At 35.6% G+C, this 23,733-nt stretch overlaps 1 protein-coding gene across 2 annotated transcripts in view; it reads right to left on the reverse strand.

Moving 5' to 3' along the window:
* LOC131693948 (longitudinals lacking protein, isoforms J/P/Q/S/Z) overlaps positions 1-18,249 on the reverse strand; it is a 232,141-nt gene extending 213,892 nt beyond the window's left edge. For both annotated transcript variants that reach the window (XM_058982241.1, XM_058982242.1), the window contains exon 1: positions 17,628-18,249. The gene's annotated coding sequence lies outside the window, so the exon portion shown is untranslated. The remainder of the gene's footprint in view (positions 1-17,627) is intronic.
* Between the last annotated feature and the right edge of the window lie 5,484 nt (positions 18,250-23,733).

Below are 23,733 nucleotides of genomic sequence, written 5' to 3' on the forward strand. Positions count from 1 at the left end.
GTTTTTAGACAGCTTTAACGAATACCTTTCGAACAAGCTATAGATTGTTGAAATCGGACTATTATCAAAAGAGATATTTAACATTAAATGCGGACGAAAGATTTTTATCATTTCCCATTGCCAGAAATATGACCAAAAACATGTAATCTATTTTTAACGCCAAAACGGCATATTTTAGGTCAATAGTATCTTCGGAGAATTTAATGGAGGCAATATGCCCTTTCTTTTGGTATTGTGCTTTTGCTGATTAATTCCCCCTATGAGTGAGATATTTTCACAAATTTTCTTGGAAGTGATTATATCAAAATGATGTCTTCAGCAAATTTGTAGTTCTTACTTTTGCGAATAACTTTACTGAAGACTTCACATATCTATTTTGAATACTTTAATAGTTATGGCTTGTTGTTTGTGGATTACTCTTTGTCGCCTATTTATTTTATAATCCATTGAAATAAGCTGAACATTATTTCGATAAATCGAATTTTTCTATCTACAACCGCTAGAAATATTCACCGAACACTTCCAAGTTGTCTGGAAGGAACTTGATATCTTATCAGTGCAAAAATGTTCATTTGTACGAACCTTCTCACTGCAATTTTTCTAACTTATAACCATCGGATCGATCTGAAACATATCGGAAAAAAATTACGGTTTCGGAATTATGCCGTTTGGACAGTAAGATCGATTTTCACCAAACCGAATTTCTGGCTACGCCGCTGATTTCAAGTAAGTAAAAACAAAGTCGTTCTACACTCGTTCAAAAGAAACTTCTTCGAATGCTGAATATCTATTATAACACATTGAAACCCCGATTTTATCAGCCAAATATGAATATATGTTTGATGGGCTCTAGCAGACGGACAAGACTGAATTCGAGTAAATCCTTTCTTGAGCATGTTTTCCTTATCATGAAGATATGCGAAATATGCGAAAATAAAAAGCTCATCATAATCAGAAATAGTTATCAGACTACATCAAGGGACGAGAAGAATATTTTAACAGCTTCAGTTTATTATAAAGAAAAAAAATTGCCCGATTTAGTCAATGTCCCGATTTTGTCAGCCTAAAATACACCATGAGACTGATAAAAATGGGTCTTTATTGTATGTATTATTCGCTGTGTTTCACATTAATAGGTACATTGCTTTTTTGGAGATTTTTTTATTGCATCGAACTACAACAATTTTTAGGTAGTTTTCAAGGAATTATTTTATAGACTTCTTCCAAAATTTGGCGATGGTATTCCGATTCGTATACCAATTAATTGGTATACTTAAGGGTTTATATGTTGCAGATAGAGAAAATACTGAAATTTTCAGCTTTTTTCCTACATAATATTACGAAAGCTTATTAAACATTTTTTCCTAATAAGTTTGTGAAAATTATAAACTATTTGAAATTTTTTAATAGTTTTATTCTTTATTTAACCGTGATTTTTTAATAAATAGTGACCATCGCTTCACAACGTAGTCTATTTTTTATTGCTTGCGGTGAGCACGATCTCTCGAATTGCTGAACTGAAAATTATGGAATAGAAATTAATTTTTAGTATTCTTTACAGACCCGCTGGTGCCCTAAGACGATTTCGCTAGATTTTCAGAGCACTGTGCACCCAGTGCATTAACGCAAGTGACGGAAGGTTATCGAAAAGTTTCGTGAAAATGAAAATTCCAGTAATGATGATGATTTTTTCCGAACGGTTCGTTTTCGTGAGGTTTTTATTTGTTCTTTGGCATTAGGATTAGCGATAATAATTCAAATCAAGGATACTACTGGGAAGTCACCTTTAGAAAAAGTCGATGTCGAAGTAAAATTTGAAACTATGCACGCATGCACTTCAGAGATAACGTGATATCAGGAGCTGCGATTTCATTAAAATTTTCTTAATTCTCAGTCGCGTTGGAAATTTGAGTAAAGTATAAACTTCGAAACGATTCAAAAAAAAAAATTCGATTTTTTTGGCCACCACAATATAGATATTTTATTAACAGAGCATTAACAATAATTCGTTGGTATGTCTATTTTATGGGCCATTTTTTCGCTTTTCCATTGATTTGGTTTGAGATTTCTAACACTGATGTTGTCCTATGCTGATTTGAGCGATTCTCAGAGTCCTGCCACTATCCCATGTAGTATGTGTTATCAAAAACATCGCGAAGCATCAAGTTCTAAATGTTCTCAAACGATATAATATCCGAAGAGAGTGACAAGAGTTATAAGAAATGTCTCATCACACTGTTAGGTGGATTAAAAACGTTTTTTTTTAATATGAACAGTACTTTGTTCATTTTCGCAATGATTGATTGCCTATGTTTTACGCAGATTTTACAGGTTTTTGTTGATGGCAGCGCACTAGAACTGCAATCCACCAGACGTATGTTTTGTATTAATTATCATTATTATTACGGCGGTGAGTTTTAGCTTTCCATATAGCGTTTCAACAATTAAAATTATCCTTGTTTATATTATTTCTTTCAAATTATATACCATTCGATCCAGATGATAGTTAACTTATTTATTTCTGGATAAGTTCTTCAAACGATGCTTTATTGAATGAATTTACATATGGTTTTTGCACTGCTCTAGCATTTGGTGCGAAGACAGTGTAATGCGGCTTTGCCACATAACCCAGACCAAGGAACAGCAGTGGCGCAAAGCCGCAGACGATCCGCTGGGCACGGTGGCCGCCATAATGCCGTGTGCCCCTCACAAGCAAAACTGTGATCTAATTCGCCTGAATTACAAACATGGGGTCTATGGATTAGTTTAAGTCCGACGAAGCGACAGCGATGTCGGACAGCATGTGCCTTGAAGCGATGTGGCGGAGTGATGTTATTTATTAATTTGTAAAGAAAAATAAATTAATTAGTTTTGGACCTTTAGCAGTAGCACGGCTAAAATTATGCCGAATTACTTTACCTCTCGCACAGTCTAAAATTATGTCTGTTTCCTTGTAAATAAAAAAAGACCTCCAGTGTGATCGTTTCCCAAAATTACGCCAAATGTCCGTTTTTCCACATGACTCTCACATTACGCTAAATTAGTAATTATGCCAAATGACCGTTATCCTAGCATAGCATAGCATAGCAAAAACGACCCCACTCATCATGGGTGGCTGATACAGTGGCTTATACTAAATGTGGTATAGTTCACTGTACACCTGGCCATGTCCTTGCGATTGCTAAAGGGTAGGGAATGTTAGTTGCATACCTACTTAAGAAGATGCGGGAAACCCACGCAATCTCCATAGGAATTACGGATGTTAGAATTGGTTAGTAGGGAAGGAAAATGGGAAGAGGATATGTGGGTATAACAATTATAGTACGGTATGAATTATCTAATGAACTATAAAATAACAATGAATTAGGTTGATCTCACCAGATTTTTTGTATGTCCTGTAACGGGAACAGGCTTCAGGCACCACCGTTCCACCACATTTTCCGTGTCTTCGGTTGGTAGTGTTTTAACTATTATATTCAAGGTCAAATGCACAGGAATAAATCTGACGTTAGCAGTTCCGTGTAATTACGGAAGGTATCGTAGGAGCGACGAGTTGCATCAGAAAAGCAACAGACTTGAAAGGTCCGAGTGGATATAACGGACATCGAGAATTTGCTCTTTCTTCGAAAGACACTGTGGCGCTCCCATGTCAATAATAAGTACTGATCGTGTAACGATGCTTGGAATACTGGCTTGCAGCCGGGTTCACAATTTTTTACACATTTACCGCGCACTCGTTCTTTTCACGTTTTTCCACGAACGGACTTCTGAATGGGAGCCACCTTTTTCAATTTTCAGCAGCAGTATATATATATATATATATATATATATATATATATATATATATATATATATATATATATATATATATATATATATATATATATATATATATATATATATATATATATATATATATATATATATATATATATATATATATATATATATATATATATATATATATATATATATATATATATATATATATATATATATATATATATATATATATATATATATATATATATATATATATATATAAATATATATATATATATATATATATATATATATATATATATATATATATATATATATATATATATATATATATATATATATATATATATATATATATATATATATATATATATATATACAGGGTGTTTGGTTCATGATTAAGAACCTCTCGAGGGATGATTACCTATCATATTTGGAGAAAAAATCGTTCTACACATACCTTCAAATCTCAACCGTTACCAAGTTATTGAATTTTTTGTGTTAAAAACTTTGTTGTCTTAAAATAGCTCTGACTCAAAAAATATACTTTGTATTTCAAATCTTTTGAATTCATTGTCCTCAATTGTTTCAGCAAATGAGGTTAAGTAACCTTTCCACTGTAAGTTATTTTAAATTTTACAATTCTGATCGATTTTTCGTCCATTTCGCGAAAATCTTAATAGTTAACATCATCATTCAAATGATTCAAATTTTTAGTCTTGAAGAGTTGCATAGTTTGTTCCTTGACATGATACACTTTTCTTGTTAACATGTGTTTGGGTTATTGAATTTGGATATTTTTATCTGATATTCACTAATACTAGCTCTTATTGAAAAGTATGGCACTTATTGTACCTTTTCATATTTTTATTGGAAACCAGGAAAATTTTGCATAGAAAAAGGTATAAATACCTCCCAGTTAAGTGTATTTAGTATTCTTTTAGAAGTTAATTAGTTTAAGGTTAGTGTTTTTATTAGCATTTTCGTTATTTTCTTAAAATAGTAAATAAGAAACAGGACCATTATCATGAAATTAATGCATCTCAGCAAGTTCTACAATTCTTTCTTTGGCTCCATTCAATTATCTCTTTTAGTTTCGAAGCAAAATCATTTTTATCACCTCGTTTCATATGTAAAAACACCGATTTCGAACCCACTACATTTTTGACGAGGTCATGCTGCGTTAACTATTAAATTGCAGCGAAATGAAAAGCGCTAGGGATATAGTGTCAAATAACAAGTTGTAGAGGATATTAAGGGGCACCAAATGAACAATAGTGATGATAAATTTAGTTGATTAATAATTAGAATAATTACAAAACTCCCCAAAAACTCTAATTTTGAGTTATTTTACTAGTAAAAAGTCATTTAGTACGCTTAACTAAAAAATAGCTGTACATACATAGAAAAGAAACTCAACTTTCCAATGAAACCCTGGTAATAACGATACAAAGTATATTTTTTAGATTAAAGTCTTTTAAGCACTTGTAGGTCGATTACAGGAAAAAATTAGAAGTGAAATTACAAGGAAACGAGAAGAGATAGAAATATCATGTTGAAGAACAAATTATAAATCGTCCTCAAACCCATCTTTTGGATAATAGATATTGCTATAATCATAATTCATTATTTTGAGAAAATTAACAAATACGTAATCAAAAACACAAACTTTGAGCTACTTTACAACTAAAGGGTAATTGAGCTACTTTACAACTAAAGGGTAAAGTAATCAACTGAAAGATGTGAGAACACCATTCAATAGAAAATTTTCTCACCTTTCCAATGGATCTAAAAGATTTAAAATACGAGGCATATTTTTCGAGTTAGAGGTATTTCAAGATAAATAAGTTTTTTACGCCAAAAGTTCAATAACTCTGTAACGGTTGAGATCTGATGGTATGTGCAGAACGATTTTTTTCTCCAAATATGACAGTCAATCACCCCTCGAGAGATTCTTAATCATGAACCAAACACCCTGTATATATAATCCGGGATTGGTCAAAAAGTTACAAAACTAAAAAATGACAGCAGTGATTTTTTTTCGTCCTACACGCATCTTATGCCAAATGGCCGTTATTCTGGAGATAAAATAAATTATGTATCTGTACGTTTACGTGTAACATATAGACACAGAATAGTTGCGTTGACCCAACTGCGAGCGAATGAAACCAAAAAATAAATATCGCCCATTATGGGAAAACAAAATCGTGATTGACCTTTCCCAGGCCCGCCTTAGACCTACAGTGCGCGAATTGGAACAGTTCATCAAGGTGTAAATGGGTCTTTTTCTTACAGAAGTTCACACAAACAACTACATCATACGATACTAGTAGTACTAATAACATTCCACTCCCTAACTGAGGCAGAAGGTTTCGTAGCGAAGAGTAACATGCAACACGACGTGGAATATGGAAACGGAAATTCACCTACGCGATCTGACATCTCTTACTAACACGGAATATATTAAAATATTCATGTAGAAGTATGAAGAATTGGAAGCCGCCACAAACGACACTTGGAGAAACTTTTTTAACGGTGTTCGGCTGGTGCGAATGCGGCTGAATAAACCTATACCGTCTGACTTACCTTTCAAGGGCAAGTGTTATCTATATACAAAGAACCCTATGCACATAACCTGGGCAGACGCCTACGTGCCATTTCTGTAACCAGACGGCACACTACAGTAAGACATGCGCCAAAACAACTAAGAAAGACTCATCTACTACAACCAACACCACAAAACAGCCTTCGACATCTACTGATACACCACGAACAGCCGGCCAAAAAATAACTGCCAATCAAACAATATTCCACGGTATCCTCAAGCCAATAGTCAACATACCTATGAAAGAAATAAACATGAAAGAAGACGGCTATACCAAAGCCGAAAACACAAATAACTTTTAACAGCGAAAATCAGAGCTACTCCACCGATGACCAGGCTTGCTCACACAATGTGCCACAAAGTATACACCGATGAAAAACAAAGCAGCACAAAAACACTGCGATGTGCAGAACAACCGTACAAAGAGAAACTTGAAAACGAAAAAGAGAAAGATCTGTGCACCAAGAGCTGCACAATTTCGTTCAAAGAGTCACCTTGAAGAGCCACTTTTTTGTGCCTCCTCTCACTAGCAAGCAGGTAGGAAGGCGAATCAGACTACAATTCAGATAATATTTGATAGGAAGAATGTTTTTAAAATGCTGTTTGGTTGCCTTCTCTACTTCCGTACGGACAGTAAGAAGAAGCCGCTAGCTTTTTCAACAGCATAATCAACAACAGCATAAACAACAAGCAGCTGCAAATGTATTTGCTTACTCAGTGCGGGTTAATAATGGAAAGCTGCTCGGCAATTATTTGCTTGTGCCAGTTGTGAACACTGGTGATGTTTGCCGCGTGTATGTGACTTCGCTTGCATACATTCGATTTTGTAATCATGTGGTCATTCTCATATCTGCTTGTATTGTTGAATGATCTTGAGCTGACTGTGAAACTGATGCTTATTTTTTTTTAAAATGGTACAGATGGTAGAAGAGATTCAGTTTACCCATATCACTAGAGTTTCCGGTCATGTCATGGAATCTGTTGCCTAGTAAATATGAACGTCATTTTTTATTAGTTCAGCTGAAGGAATGAGTATAGTATATGAGCGAATATGCAATTAATTGTGTTAGTTAGTTTTAGTATGAATCTAATTTAGGGATCATAGCATGCCGAATAAAAAAAGATGCAGAGATTCATTAGAAGCATATAAATTGATCGATACTATTGTGGTATACATGAGTAGTGGAAAAGTAAACTAGTAGAAGTACAACAAAAACAGATTAATAAAATAGAAGAGAAGAACACATGTACAATGCAATCAAACTACTTTAACTCGTCTAAATGCAGCAAATGATGTTTATTTACAATTAACGACAATTGCATTCTGTTAAAATTTCATCATGCTGTGCTGACTGGGAATGGATGATTCACGATGCGTCGGAAAATTGATGTACCTTAGTTTGTCCAATCCGACCTTCATGAATGAATAGCATCGAAAGTACAAATTTAACACCATGAGTATTAGCCACTATTCTATCATATACGTCAGTTCTGCATCCATTCCCTGACGCAGCTGTCACAAATACTCAGACGAACACATCCACAGTTAGACATATGACTAGCACATAACGATTTTACACAAGTACCAAAGACTACAATTATTACAAAAGGACCACTAATAGGCTTATGTATTTTTTATTAGCTTGTGCACGATGACTACGTCGACAAATAAACACAAACACACAATAACGCCCACTGTGAGCCCCGTCGACAAACGCTGCCATTAAACTCTGGAACAATGTCTGTAAACACGGCGCACAACAAAAGTCAATCCACGTCGACCCGCCGGTCGGCCACGCCAGCGCGCACAGGCTAATGGTTAAGCGTTGTTTGAAGCTGGTACAGAGTATGAAAAACACAAAACATAAAAAGTCCCATAAACCCTCGCGGTCTCCTCGATGCACCACTATTGAGGCGTAATGCAATAACCATCTTAAAGCAATTGTCTAATTATCAGAAGTTCTTTAGCACTGAGGCACGCAATATACTTGATGATGTTTGTAATACCGTCAAACCCCTCAACCTAGGTTAGGGAATAATGATTTGCAGTTGTTTGTATTGAATCAAAAATAAACACACCATCTAAACCCAAGAACTGTCGGTTTTACCTCATCAGCACACATGTTTTAAAATACCCAACTGTATCGAAACACTTACATTTATCATCAACGCACACAAATAAAGATATGGAGAGTAGATTAGAATGTGCGATAAAAATTTGATGATTTTGTAAAGCTTTTGTGCCCGTAGAACCTTAAAATGTATCAACTAAATTATACTGCCGTTCTACGAATTTTGTTCCATGTTACTTTTTGATTATTTCGAAGACTCTACGAAAAAATATCAAGTCTGTTTGTCCTATCGCTGAAATTCTACGCATAATTGTCCCACTAACAAAAAAACCCAACAAAATGGACAATTAAAAAATAATTTCATAGCGTTTAGTTAAGAAGTACAATACGCTAGATGTCGGACACTGAAAAAATTGATAAAAATACAGCTTCATTAAAAAAGAGATGGTCGTGGCAATATTAATTACAGCAGTGAGAACAGTCTTGTAAAGCGCTTCATCAGCGTCGTCGCTTGCATAACATGGCGAATGCATCTAGGATAATAAGCCTATTTTTGCCATGTTTCTATTATCACCAGGGTTGTTAATACGATACATTTTTCGCGATAATTTATCGGCATTACTCGTTAACGATAATGTATCGTCATCGAAAACTCCGTTAACGATAATGTATCGTCGCCTTCATCGTCATCGTCGATAATTGTATCGTCGTATTCATCGTCATCGTCGCTTCATCGGTTATCGCGATACATTTTGCGTTACTTTCCCGTTTATTGAAGTTGAAGTTGATGCGGTTAACTTTCAGTTGTTTAGAAATAAATACCTATTGAAGGACATATTGTTGGCAGTTGAAAATCAATAGTTTTGGACATTTTCTATGCACAGCGGAGTCCGATGATGCGTCAAAGAGAATTTTTTTTTTCAACTTTTCGGGAAAGTTGTTGGCATTTGAAAATCAATAATTTTGGACATTTTCAATACGCAGAAGGGTCCGACGATGTGTCAAAATGGATTTTTTTTAATTTTTCGAGTAAGTTGGTGCACAGAAGAGTCCCAGGTGCACAGTTCGGCAAAAAGGTGATCAAAATTGTTTTGACCATGAAGAAAACAAATTTTGAGCTATTGTGTAGTTAGTAATTTTTATCACGCAAAGACATATATTGAAAAAACTACTAAACCACTATTAGGCCATTCACAAATTATACTACACATTTAAGTCGTGTGGTGATTAACAGATTTTATTATAATTTTAATTTAAACTAGATTTTGAATTTAAAAAAGGAGAATATACATATTTCCAATGTATATTTTTTTCTAGTTGGGAAGCTTTTAGCCCCCTCCACCGTTTCTTCTCTCCACTATGTAACAAGATGCTTCATGCTTCCTTCTTTTACCCTCAAATATGTAGTGTAATTTATGAATGACCTCATAATAGAGTTTTAGTCGTTTTTGAATACAGTGAAGACCCGTTTTATCAGCCCCTAGGTGAATTGACATTGACAAAATCGTCACATATTTTTTCTGGTTCTGAAGAGACGATGTCGAAACGCAAACACCAAGACTAATATATTTTTCCTTTCTTTTTAATAAACCGCCGTGGTTACAATAATCTTCTTTAGTCCCTCGACAAAGCCTCATAACCCGTTCTTATTATTTAGTAAAAATTTCCCTTAGGAGGTCTTACAGTATAGTAGTATTATTTTTGTATATTTTGCAGTATATATAGTGTTTGTTTTACAGATTCGTCTTGGTGAAGCTATACCTGCAGAAATTTGTGGCTTCCATACCAAAACATTTCTTTTTGGACACTAAATCATTCGATAACTTCTAAGTTGTAAGAGATACAAATAAACTAACATTACAAAAATTTTGTATTTTCTTATGTTGAACGAAATCTTGGAACATTTTGAAATGCTACAAAATTACCAGGAAAAGTATTTTGAAATAAGCAATTTTGTGGGGTATATCAAATAAATCTTCACAAACGTATAATTAAGTCGACAGATAGACACATAGTCTCTTCAGCGAAATTAATATTAAAGATATTCTCAACAACTTTGCCAAAAAAAGTTTTTTTTTATTTTCATTTAAATGACCAAACAAAAACTTGCTTCTCAGCTTTAGAGGGATTAATCACCTAACTAGTACTTTTTAAATGTAAAAAATATAAATAAACTTTGCTGAAGACACTATAGCTAAAAATGTTTTTCGTGGTTCGAAGAACTTCTTTCACCTTTTTGCCATTTTGGAAACACTGTGCACTGGTGGATTCTCCTGTGAATTGAAAATGTCCAAAACTATCCATGTTCAACTGCCAACAACCTGCCCTTCAATATAAAAAGTTTGCGAAAAGTTGGAAAAAAATCTATTTTGACGCACCGACGGTACATGCCCAAAACTATTGATTTTCACTTATTAATAACTTCTTCAATATAATAAACTTTCCCTAAAAGTTGAAAAAAATCCATTTTGACACATCGCCGAACCCCCTGTGTATTGAAAATGCCCAAAACTATTGATTGTCAACTGCTAATTATCAATATAAAACACTCCCGAAAAGTTGACAAAAAATTCCATTTTTACACATCGTCTAACCCGCCTGTGCATAGAAAATGTCCAATACTATTGATTTTCAACTGCCAACAACATGTCCTTTAATAGTTACTTATTTCTAAACAATTGAAAGTTAACCGTATCAACTTCAACTCCAATAAACGGGAAAGTAACGCAAAATGTATTGCGATAACCACCGATGAATTATTTGTGTTATTAGATTGGGACTTAAGCACTCCATCGAGTGTAGCCAGAGTAATAAATGATTTTGTGAGACACCTTCCTAAATAGGGTAAAAATAGACACTTTACCTCATTTCAGATTTTGATGAAGCCAAAAATCTCCCGAGTAACAAAAAACACCGCCGGCGTCGGCGGTAAAACATGATGATGAGTTATGTTCTACCATAGACCATGCGGTAGAGTTGGGTGAAACGCCCAACTCCTACTCTGCAGAAGGCAAAAAAATTCTTCACATTTCCTTTCGATCATGCCCATATGAGCCTGCCTAGTTCTAGTTTTCCGTTCTAAGTTTATAACTGATTCGCTCTAGAATACCTATCCGTGTTTCAATTTCATTGCTTTCGTTTCTCTTAGTCTCAAATTTGCCGAAAATAGCCAACAAAATCGATACAGTAACAAAAAAACTCACGACATTCACTTTTGTAAAAAAAATGAGTAATGAATATCGTTTGCATATATCGTGTTGGGACTGATATGCGTAGAATTTCCGGTAAAAACTAACGTAATTGGATCTCTATACTGAAAAACTGAACTAATTCTATTGGAAGCGATTGCTATGAACGTCATTCTAGTAATTCTAATTTATTTGTTGCACCTTTGCAATTTTCATCTTCAATCGCGTTTTTCTCAGGTGCCAGTTTTGCAACATGGGGCAATTGGGCGTAGAAGGGCAGTATAGCGGAGGTTTGAGAAGGATAGAATGAAATAGTTTTGGCCTATAAGTGGTAATCCATTGCAAACAGCCTCTCACACCTACCCATTTACATACTGGGTAAGGCATAATATGAAATGAAGTCTACGCATCGTAGGTCATTACCGTTCGTTGCGATATGCATATTATTTCGTTTATTTTCTACAGCTTTTTTCCGCACTTGGATGTGGGACACTATTTAATAGCGTTTTCTCGAGACCGCGATTTTCAAATTGGCGAACACGATAACTCAATAACTAATCAAACGAATTGACTTGATTTTTTTATGAGAATGCACAATATGGGTACCATACCATCGATGACCCATAGAAAACTGAATAAAACATTTTTTTTCCCAAAATGAGCGAATTTTACAGTAAAGTATGTACTCTTGGAGCGCTCGTATGGCTCTGCGTGACTGAAAATATTTTTTTTCGTACACAATAAAAGTATAAGTAGATCTTAACATTACACAAAAGATCCATTGTTGCCTTACCTTTAAAATAGTAAAACAAAATAACTTTTGGTTGGAGCACTTTACACCAGACGCCCCTGGTTTGAGTGAATGATTATATTACATTATATTCTAACTTACATAATAAATTATATAATTCACTTACTTAACAGATCTTTCATACTTAACCTCCCAGCGGGTGCGCTGAATTGTACGACACTACTAGTACATATTTTGGGAACACATTTCTTAGCTTTGTCGAATCGAATATGGCTTGGGGTGTCAGTATTATATATTGTGGTTATCACTGGAAATTAGCAAAAATTGCGAAACAATAAGATAGCGACAAGATTACGAAACGGCCATTTTTAACCTTTTCAATTCCGCAATGTTACAAGGCAGGAAATGATCGATATATGAACAGTTTTCGAACGACTATTGGTCTTGAACCAAGAAAAAATCTTAAGAGGATGCAAAGGAATCGTGTGGGGCATAAAAAACTCGCTAATGGGGCATCAATAAATTACATGAGTACCAAATAAATAATAACAAATACTTTTCAATTTTCGATCAGCAGATAGTGAAGAGGTGAATAAATCCATGAGCTGTCAATTCATGACCGTCCGATTTCTGACCAACAGGGCCTCTATTTTGCCCGTTGTTTGTGCTAAACTTTGCGATTGGTGCCCACAGTATATATTTTCAATTCTTTCGCTATTTTGGTTCGATTCCGTCGCGTGCTAATCTTCGGTGAAAAGCACAATATGCGTATGGTTGTAGATCTTCGATCAGCGCCTCTCTTCGATCTTTTTGTTCACTCTAGATAATCCCATCCATTGTTGAGCTTTTGCACAACATGAAGCCTTAATAAACCTATGATGTAATTTTTATGTAATCTGTTGCAGTTTTCTTCCTTTCCGATTACTTGCCCGCTTCTCCAGAGAAAAAAAAGATAACTTAAATGAAACAGGGAGGGAAAGGATGAGTGCTATAAATAAATAGATTTTGGCCACTTAGTACGGTTCAACGGATATGAAACATGAACATGCTTGGTCATATTTTGTGATATAAACACTTATTAAAATATCAAGTAAATATATTATAGTTTAGTAACCCGGGCAAGTTGGCGAATTAAAACTATATGAACTAATCTGGTTTTAATGACGTAGATGCTTCCATTTCAAAATCTTCGATTGATCACTGACGGTAATTCCCATCAGCTCAGGTACTTTTGTGCATCATACATTCACTAACTCACAATCGAAATGTGCCTCGACCTATCTGACATGCTTATTCCCTTTACGGAACAAAAAGGTTTGCATATGCATACTATTTGGTTCGGTTTTTACAATGCCTCCCAGCCTATCTAGGTATTTCGTTAGTATGAGATCTACCGGACCATATACATGCGATGATTGACTCTGCGATTAGCCGCTATTGCGATTATTTATTTGTTGCTTTGACCGAAACCTTTGTCTCCATAAGAAGTACTTGTAAAGGCATAAGGCCTAGTAAATGATGTAATTCGTGGGATATTTTGTCTGTGAGACACAGAAGATGGCGTTTGTGACTAATTCACCCATTGACATTCTCCTCTTCGACCAATCTGAAAAGGAGCTTTCACGTCCGGATGTAATGTTATCGACGGAGAGGTATTGATTTTTTCTTATTACGAACAATGCGTGGAAATATACAAATTGCTTCTGCTTCACATTCGGATAAAACATTGAATGTGTTGCTATATTCTATTGGGTTTTGGGGTGGAGAAGTGACTTGTTTTCGGTTACTTTTAATATTTGGGGCACGGACTTCCTGGGTGGACCCAGACATGTTGAAGGTATTAAATATATCTCTAGACTGAATTATTCTTAGAAAGGGATTCGGTCTGATTGAGTAGGTTGTCTTGAGAAAGACTGCCGTTGAAAACATCTAGGCAAACCAGGAGCTATCAAGTTCTGTAACCGGATACAGTGAAGGGGCAAGCCGGACGGTAACAGCAGATTTTCCACTCTTAGTTGCATTCACAACAGTCTACCTATGCACGAACCCGTGTACCCCGTACCACCGAACTGAACTTGTTTTCGTTCATGGTTGTGTATGCCGGCGAAGTGTGATTTACGCGAGGAGTTTGTGCAATGTTCGGTGCTTGCGAAGTAAAAAAAAACATCCTCTAATGCGTTCGATCAGCGTAGGAGGAAGAGTAAAAAAAGCGGGATGCAGCTAATTATTTTTATCTTCCTGCATTCGAAGCAGGACGGTATTGATCGGTGGAATTCTCATCAAAAGTCAAGCTCATTCAAGTGCATATCGTCAGTTCATTTTTTCATTATTTTATCAAAGCTTGTCACTTGCATCAAAGCGTCGGGTTCGCTCCCGTCATACCTCTGTTAACTGGGCAAAGGACCAGAAATCGACAGTCTTCATTAGCTCTGTCACCCACCGAAGTACGATGGGTAATGAACTAAAAAAATTGACTCCAGACGATAATAAAAGCCCGGGCCTTGGTATCTAACGGGGGAATTAAATAGATCAAATGTGTTGGGTAGCAACTGCGGTTGTGTGTGAACTGGCTTTGCAGGCAGGGCACGGGGCCAGCGCGATAATCATATGATCTTTCTGAGACGTGATCATATTCCAGAGATAAGGGTTAGTGCATTAGGCCGGAGTCTCAAAGGTTGCGGGTTCGAATCCTGCCTCTGGAGGAATTTTCTTTCACATAGTTGCTTTCAATTCACTCTCCCTTTCGATCGGTTTTCTTCGTTGGATACCACCAAAAAGTATTAACTAATGACTGAACAGTATACACTCAGGTATTTTTACGCGGTTTTTTGTGCGGTATTTCTTTATGCGGTTTTTTACGCGGATTTTGAAATTTAGGCGGTTTTCACTTACGCGGATTTTGATATTTACGCGGATTTTGAAATTTACGCGGTTTTCATTTACGCGGATTTTTTAATTTACGCTGTATCCATTAACGAGGTTCCCATTAACGTGCATTCTTAAATTTACACGATCTTCATTTACGCGGATTTTAAATTTTACTCGATTTTCATTCACGCGGATTTTGAAATTTACGCGGATTTTGAAATTCACGCGGTTTTTATTTACGCGGATTTTGAAATTTGCGCGGTTTTCGTTTACGTAGTCTGTACTAACAGGTTATCGTGCGCAACAAAATTACAAAATTGCGAAATACAATAAACTTTTGCTTTCAATAAAAATATTTTCAATTTCAATAATTTTGTTTTAATTTCAATAAAGTAATTATTGAAGAAGGGAACGATGATTCTTTTTATTGAAGCAATAACTAAATTTTATCGAATTCAATGAACAAATTTGTTTTCTCTCAACCAATCATTTCGCTTATTAAATTTAATCTATATTTTTTATGAACCGAGACAAACACTCTGCGTGAAGATGATTTTGAACATATAGAAATTCTAACTGAAATAACTGAAATCTTGTCGAATTGAAATGTTCAGATGAATTATTTTAAAGCATTTGCACAATGTTCTATGCATAATAGTAACGATGAAACGAAACATATAGTATGCCTCTGCATTGACTTTATATCAATGGAAGTAAAGTTGCAGACTGAATCGACTGATGTCGAGTTGATATGCCAGAGGAATGCATTGATCATATTGCAGTTTAATACGCACTATGATTTGATAGGATGCTCTTTTCGATGTTGTTCGATCACCTGAAGTAAAAATTGCTGTTGAACTGGGGCTCTTGTGGATTGTGTAAATGTTGTAAAATAATTCATCTGAACATTCCAACTCGATAAGATTTCAGTTATTTCAGTTCAAATTTCCATATTTAAAAGTCTCCCCCCCCCTCTCCCCCCACTACACCCTATTGCTAAACTATCTATGCCCATGAAATTTAGCTAGGGCTTTTGAATAATTCATCCAAACATACCAATGTGGTAAATCTAAAGTATATGATGTTATTTTTTATGCTATATAAAATATCATTGGTACACCCGCAGTGTTGGTAAAAAAAAAGAATTTTTGGCAATTAATTAGATCTATCGAACTTTGAGCAGCTATAACTTGTTGTAGAAAAATTCTAGCACCATGCATTCTTCGGCAAAGTTGTTCAGCATATCCTGGACTACACTTCTATCTAATTGCTGGTATGCTGCAGGAAGAATTGTAGCCTGTAAAGTTGAAAATGAAAAAAAGTAGGTTTTCCCATACTAATTTCCATACAAATTTCAAACGCAATGCGCTACGCCGGGTCAAATCCAATCGACCCAAAATTTTGCACAGTTGTTTGGGACCCCAAATGGAACCAAAAAAGTGCTGTGCTGAAAAAACGATCATTTTGCCCCACCCTAGTATACAGTGAAGACCCGTTTTTATTGGTCACTTGGAGTATGTTAGGCTGAAAACATTGGGAGATTGACAAAAACGGGAAACGATGTTTTCCTTTTTTATTGAACTTTAAAATAACTAAAAGTTGCTATTTAGAGAATTTATTCAAACATTGCTTGTTCTACTTGGGCCCATTAGAGGTATTTTCATATGACAATCATCGAGTCAAGCAGCTGGTAAAATCGGGTTTAAACAAAGTCGGGTCTTTAAAGCGTGTTTTGTATCATATTCGTTTCCGCCGATTTCTATTTCCGGTTGCTAAATTCAGTAAAATTCTCTATAAATTTGCTGGTTTCCAACGGGGTTTTCGATTGATTGACACCGGTGTAGTGGAATGCACTGAAACTGCACCGTATTTGCACTTTCTAGCAGAAGTGCCGAAAACTGGGTATGTTCCATTGACATTTCTGCTAGAAAGTGCAAAACCAGTGCAATCCACTACACCAGTGTCAATCAATCGAAAATCCCAAAAGTCACAATTTTTCAAAGGCCTTTGAAATGCAACTTCATTTGGTTACCTTAGGAATCCCAAAAATCTACTTTTTGTGGGAATATTCTTCTTAATAATAACGTAACAAAAAGAGCGAGAGAGCTTAGTGGGATACCCACAAAAGTTGCCCTGTGCTGCTTTTACTGTATATTCTCAATCATTTCCACTAAGAGAAGGAAAATTGTGCGAGGGTCGAAAAACACACATCGCACGATGGGAGTGGGTTTGATACAAATATGGTCTAAGCAAAAACGAACGAGGACAAAGAAAATCTCTTTTCCTGAGGTTTTGCCTTACTAAACTGTTTTTATGCTTAAGATTGTAAATTCCTTTGAAATCATTCTGGTTGAGCTTACCTCAGTATTCACTTTTTGATGTAAAATCTCGTCCGAGTTAACGTTTAACCTGCGATTGCTACAATTACGTCACTGAACACTGAATTTCTACTGTTTACACATTTTATCACCTAGTTATTCTATACACTGACAATGTACAAGATAAACATAATCCATAGATTATTTACAAGATACTTGAATTCCTTTCTTCATGAAATGGAATTTTTCCGTCACTTGCGGGTATTTTTTGATCCTACTTTTGTTTCGGTACTCCGTAGCTCCAACTTGCCCCGGCCACTTTACGGCTCTTTTGCACAAAAGATCATTCCTTTTTCACTTCTCCACACCAGCAAAAAGTGTAACTACTTCGCCATCATTTTCTTCGCACACTGACTTTGACATTTCCAATTCTCCAATCGAAACTCGGACGAATCTTTCACAGTGCAAATAAGATGCACAATGAAATCCTGATGCACAAACTAAAGCCCCGCACTAAATTCAAAAGTTCACAGGTTATTTTTTCTCAATTGGCAAGGAAATTTTTGCACTCGCGACTGATTAGATGAATCAAATTCGCTAGACTCCGTATCATTAAGCGAGAGAGATTTTGGTGCCTCTTTTTCAATATATATTTGCATCCTCACTGTGTTTCTCTAACATTCGTGTATTCCTCGTATATACTTTACTTGATTTTTTTGTTTTTGAATTTCTCTCTCTTTTTGTTCTGTGTCCGCTTACGAAACAGAAACGACGTACCATAAGCGACAAAATAAAAATGCATACGTACACCAATGTATATTGAATACGACATATTCAACATACACCACCAGAAATTTCACAGCGCTTTGAATGTGTTGGTTCATTTTACCATCAATACAATATAATATAAAAGGTAGAGATATCTTATGGATAAAAAGCGAGGCATAGTAGCAGTTATTTGAAATTTATTGTATGATTTTAACATCTGTTTTTGCACGGTTTTGTAGAATAAAACAATTTTTATGTATGAGATGATTTAGATGTATATCTGAGATAATTTAAATAGTTGTTTTGTTTGCTTTCTCATACGATTATTACGACAAACTTTGCACGTGACGAATGAAAATATTTAAAAGTCACGTAGGGTGGGTGCTCCTATAGTTGAGGTGTACCAATAGTTGCAGTAGTGGGTTATACGCCTAACTAAGGTACCAACCATCAACAAATATTTTTTTATCGATTCATCGCACTAAAATTATGCGACAATAAAACTGTTATCCTTGAAATTTGCTCAAATAACTATTGAAAAAAATGATTTTCTTAGAATTTTGAACTCCCTTGCACCTATAGTTGATGTAGCGTACCTATAGTTGCATGTCCCATAAGAAAACAATGGGATTTGCAACAATAGGAACCGAAATTAGCGATTGCACCACTATTGGTACATGTGTTCCTATAGTGGTACATGCGGTTTTGAATACATAAATTGGTTATTAAGCCATCTTTATATTTTTCCTATGAAGTAGGGACTGAAAGCTTTCGTTTAATGTATTAACATTGCCCATAGGTCCATTAATCGATTTTATATCAAAAGTTTTCCTTAAGCATGCGACTATTGGTACTAAATAAAAACAAACCAAAAAAACGACATACTTTGCACTAATTTTTCAGTACATATTGAAACGTGACGAATGAATAATTTTATTTAAAGTCACGTAAATAAAACAATCAATCAGTACATACTACTACAATCAGTACGACAGTTCAACGCTTTTTTGTGAAAAAGGCGATACTTATGGGATTTTCAATTGATTGACACCGGTGTAGTGGATTGCACTGGTTTTGCACTTTCTAGCAGAAGTGTCAATGGAACATACCCAGTTTTCTGCAATTCTGCTAGAAAGTGCAAAAACGGTGCAGTTTCAGTGCACTCCACTACACCGGTTTCAATCAATCGAAAACCCCATTACAAATGTAAACATAGGGCATTTTCAATACATGCGATTAGGGCTTCGAAACGCAACAAATTGGCCTAAAGCGGACCCTACACGTGCAGAAATATTGTCAATAAATCGATCATTGATCAATATATTGATCGTGTAAAGCGGACCCTACACGAGACGGAAATATTGTCAATAAATATATTGACAAGACTGCTTCAATCCATCAATCCCATTTAAATTCTACAGAATCAATATTTTCAAGATGACCTTACACCATCAATATATTGATCAATATATGATTTATTGTCAATATTTCTGTTCGTGTAGGGTCCGCTTAAGGGTGTCTTGAAAATATTGATCATGTAGAAATCAAATGGGATTGACGTATAGCGGACCCTACACGAGCAGAAATATTGACAATAAATCATATATTGATCAATATATTGATGGTGTAAGATGATCTTGAAAATATTGATTCTGTTGAATTTAAATGGGATTGATGGATTGAAGTAGTCTTGTCAATATATTTATTGACAATATTCCTGTCTCGTGTAGGGTCCGCTTATTGAAGCAGTCATGACAATATTTTTATTGACAATATTTTTATTGACAATATTCTTGTCCCGTGTAGAGTCCGCTTAAAGCGGACCCTGCACGGGACAAGAATATTGTCAATAAAAATATTGTCAAGACTGCTTCAATAAGCGGACCCTACACGGGACAAGAATATTGTCAATAAAAATATTGACAAGATTGCATCAATCCGTCAATCCCATTTGATTTCTACATGATCAATATTTTCAAGATACCCTTACACGATCAATATATTGATCAATAATCGATTTATTGTCAATATTTCTGCACGTGTAGGGTCCGCTATACGTCAATCCCATTTGATTTCTACATGATCAATATTTTCAAGACACCCTTACACGATCAATATATTGATCAATAATCGATTTATTGACAATATTTCTGCACGTGTAGGGTCCGCTTAAGATTTGGGTTTCTGCGATATTGCTTTCATAAGCAGACCCTACACGAGACAGAAATAATGTCAATAATGACATTGACAAGACTGCTTCAATCCATTAATCCCATTTAAATTCTACAGAATCAATATTTTCAAAAAGACCTTACACCATCAATATATTGATCAATATATGATTTATTGTCAATATTTCTGCTCGTGTAGGGTCCGCTATAGAGTTTTCGATTGAAGGAATTGGTGTAGTTTTCTGCACTGAAATTGCACTTTTCTTGCAGAAGTGTTGTCAAAACACCGACACAATAGGTTTGTTCCAGTACACGGAAGTCACTTCGGAGTAAACAGGAGCAAAAACTCTTTGCTCCTTTTTACTCCGGTTTGCTTCCTGAAGAAGAAAAAAGAGAAGAAGAGAGTACAGGAACGATTTTCTCCGGAGTACTTCCAGTTTCTCCTGGTACTGGAACAGACCTAATGTTCCATTGATTTGCACTGCAATAAAAAGTGCATTTTCCGGGCAGAGATTTGGCACCGAAAATTTTGTCGCTGGAGCCAGTGCACTCACTAACACCAACAAAGCAAACGTCAAAACAACCCAGATATGGCCGCTAACAGATGGTCCTGCTGACATTCTCATGAGGATGATTGAAAAATTATACGTAATGAACGCATTTTTTCAAAAATTCATATCACTTGACAGAATTAACCAATCTGGATGGTTTATACGACAAAAGAATTGAGTATTATTGTAGTTCATGGTAATTAAGACTGAACTACTGTGATTTAAGACACCGGAGTTATTCCGAATTGCATTGGAGTAAGACGGTTTTACTATTTAAATTTCATTTTATTAATAACATGGATTTGTTTTAAGGTCAGTCTTTAAACTATATCAAAACTTGTAGAATTTATTAAATTCTACAAGTTTTGAAATACATACCAAAGGTTGAAAATCACCATCGCATACAGGTTCGCATGCGTGAGTCACCATTGTATCCAAGTTTGCACACAAGTCCCGTATACCGATTACTGGTCGATCGAAGCGCCGGCCAGTGGCAAGTTGCAACTAGTTGTCATTTTAAAGCGACAGTTTTATTTCTAACACAGGTTGAAAATTTTACTTGTATGTCAGTTCTCAGTGGCATAACGTTAACTGGACTCTCTTACAGTATACGCACCACATGTACAGCTCACTGTGATCTGCCATGTTTTATTAGCCTTCCGATGTTACTATGTTAGTATACTTGGTAGAGCTCATGGTTCATCTATCTGTAGCATGTTCAAATTTCTACTATGCTGCCAAGTATTGAACGCAAAATTCTTCACTCAAACACACCGAGTACTTGACAGCCTGCTTCTTTCAGTGCCCATGCCACATGACCGTAAAGAGTAACAGGGAGTATCAGCGATTTGTATAGAGCATGTTTTGTGTACCTCTGTGGATTACGAGACTTTAGCTAATTACGCAAACCATAGAAAGTCCTATTCGCAGCTAGAACACACCTGTTCATATCGCGATTTCTAAGGTATATAAAATCGTTTACAAACTCATACTGTAACCAATCGATTTCCGAAACCAACACCGTTCAAACTACTCAACACTCTACTAGCAACTATGTAGTGATGGGAATTTTGCAAAATCAAATCGATTTTGTTACATCGCTTCGCTTCAATGGGAATTTTGATAGAAAAATCTGTTTTAACAGATTGATTTTTTTGAGTTAATAAAATCGATGTTGTCAAACAACGAGTCGGGAAAGTTGGATACAAATAATCAATTTTTTCAAGGTAAATATCAATTTTGAGAAAATCGTTTTAATATTGCCTGTTTCTACTGCCATGCACTTTGTCTTGTCAAATTTTGGTCAATCCGATGCTCCTCCACTGCTCTACGATCTACGCCATCATCTAACGTCACAATCGAGTCAGATGACTCTCCGGCTTTTTCGATACTTGATTTTTACCCATCTAGCGTCATTCGTGCAATATTCTGCTTCGTTCCACTAAATCGTACACCTCCTTGAAGTCCAAAAAAGATTATGAGTTCGCAAGTCGCATTCCCGGAAATTATTTGATTCGTCGATGATCGATCTTTTCAGAATCTACTTTTGTATACGCCCACAAAGGATCTAGCTAACGGGTGCAGCCTACAAATCATTATACGTGAAAGTACCGCATAGACGACATTAGGCCTCGACACTTATTACACTAGTTTGCGGTGCTTATTAGATTGGATTTGATTAGATAGGTTATATGAGGCCACCCAACCAAAGCCATTTCTTTTTCCAACCATCTCTCAGTACAGCCGGTCACTTCCGACTTTCAGAAGTTCAGCAGGGATTCCGTCCTTCCGAGCGGCCTTGCCGTTTTTTAACTCTCTAATAACCTTTCTCACTTCATCTAGCGTGAGTAGATGCACAGCTTGGCCATCATTTATAATCCCCATTATGTTTGTGACTTATCCACTCGTGTGCCCGTTCAATAGCAACTCAAAATGCTCCTTCCACATGGTAACCGCTTCTGTACGAGCTGTGAACCGATTCCCATCCCGCTGCAATGTCTCAGGGTCCACCATGGTGATTGATTGTTTGATCTGTTATGTAGAATTAGAGACGAGCGTCCTCTTTATATCGAATTCCTTAAACTGACATCTTGCAGAAAAAAAATCAAAGTTTTTTCACGGATTGGACCGTTATCCATATATAATAGTTCTTTGACGAAACTAAACCTTCGATATTTACGGATTTGAAATTATATGATCTTGAGGGTAGTTCGTAACTCCTACATTATGTATTACACTTATGGACCAATCCAATATTGAATCCCATAAACCTCAAAGAGTGTATACAAAATTCAAAGACTATTAACCTATCACGCTCATTGATCTTAAGTCCTTTATTTTTGGGAGTTCTTCGATGATCATGAAGGACCTGTGACATTTCGTCGCTGTTGTGCTATCTTATGACAAGCGCATTTTAGCACATTTCGAGAAAAACGATTTTTAAAGTTTGAGATTGAATATCTTGAAAATTATAAATGATATAAACAATCCAAAGAAGACAATTGATGCTTCTATCTATTCTGCATTAATCTCTCGAATATTACGAAGATCGGTTGACTATGTTGCGAGTTTTTACTATGAATGTAAACAAAAGTCGCACTCACACGTGTGATAGGCGTGTATTGATGACAAAATTTATATGAAGTGTCATAATCGTGC

Source organism: Topomyia yanbarensis, chromosome 3, assembly GCF_030247195.1.
Source record: "Topomyia yanbarensis strain Yona2022 chromosome 3, ASM3024719v1, whole genome shotgun sequence".
In the NCBI taxonomy this organism is placed as follows: domain Eukaryota; kingdom Metazoa; phylum Arthropoda; class Insecta; order Diptera; family Culicidae; genus Topomyia; species Topomyia yanbarensis.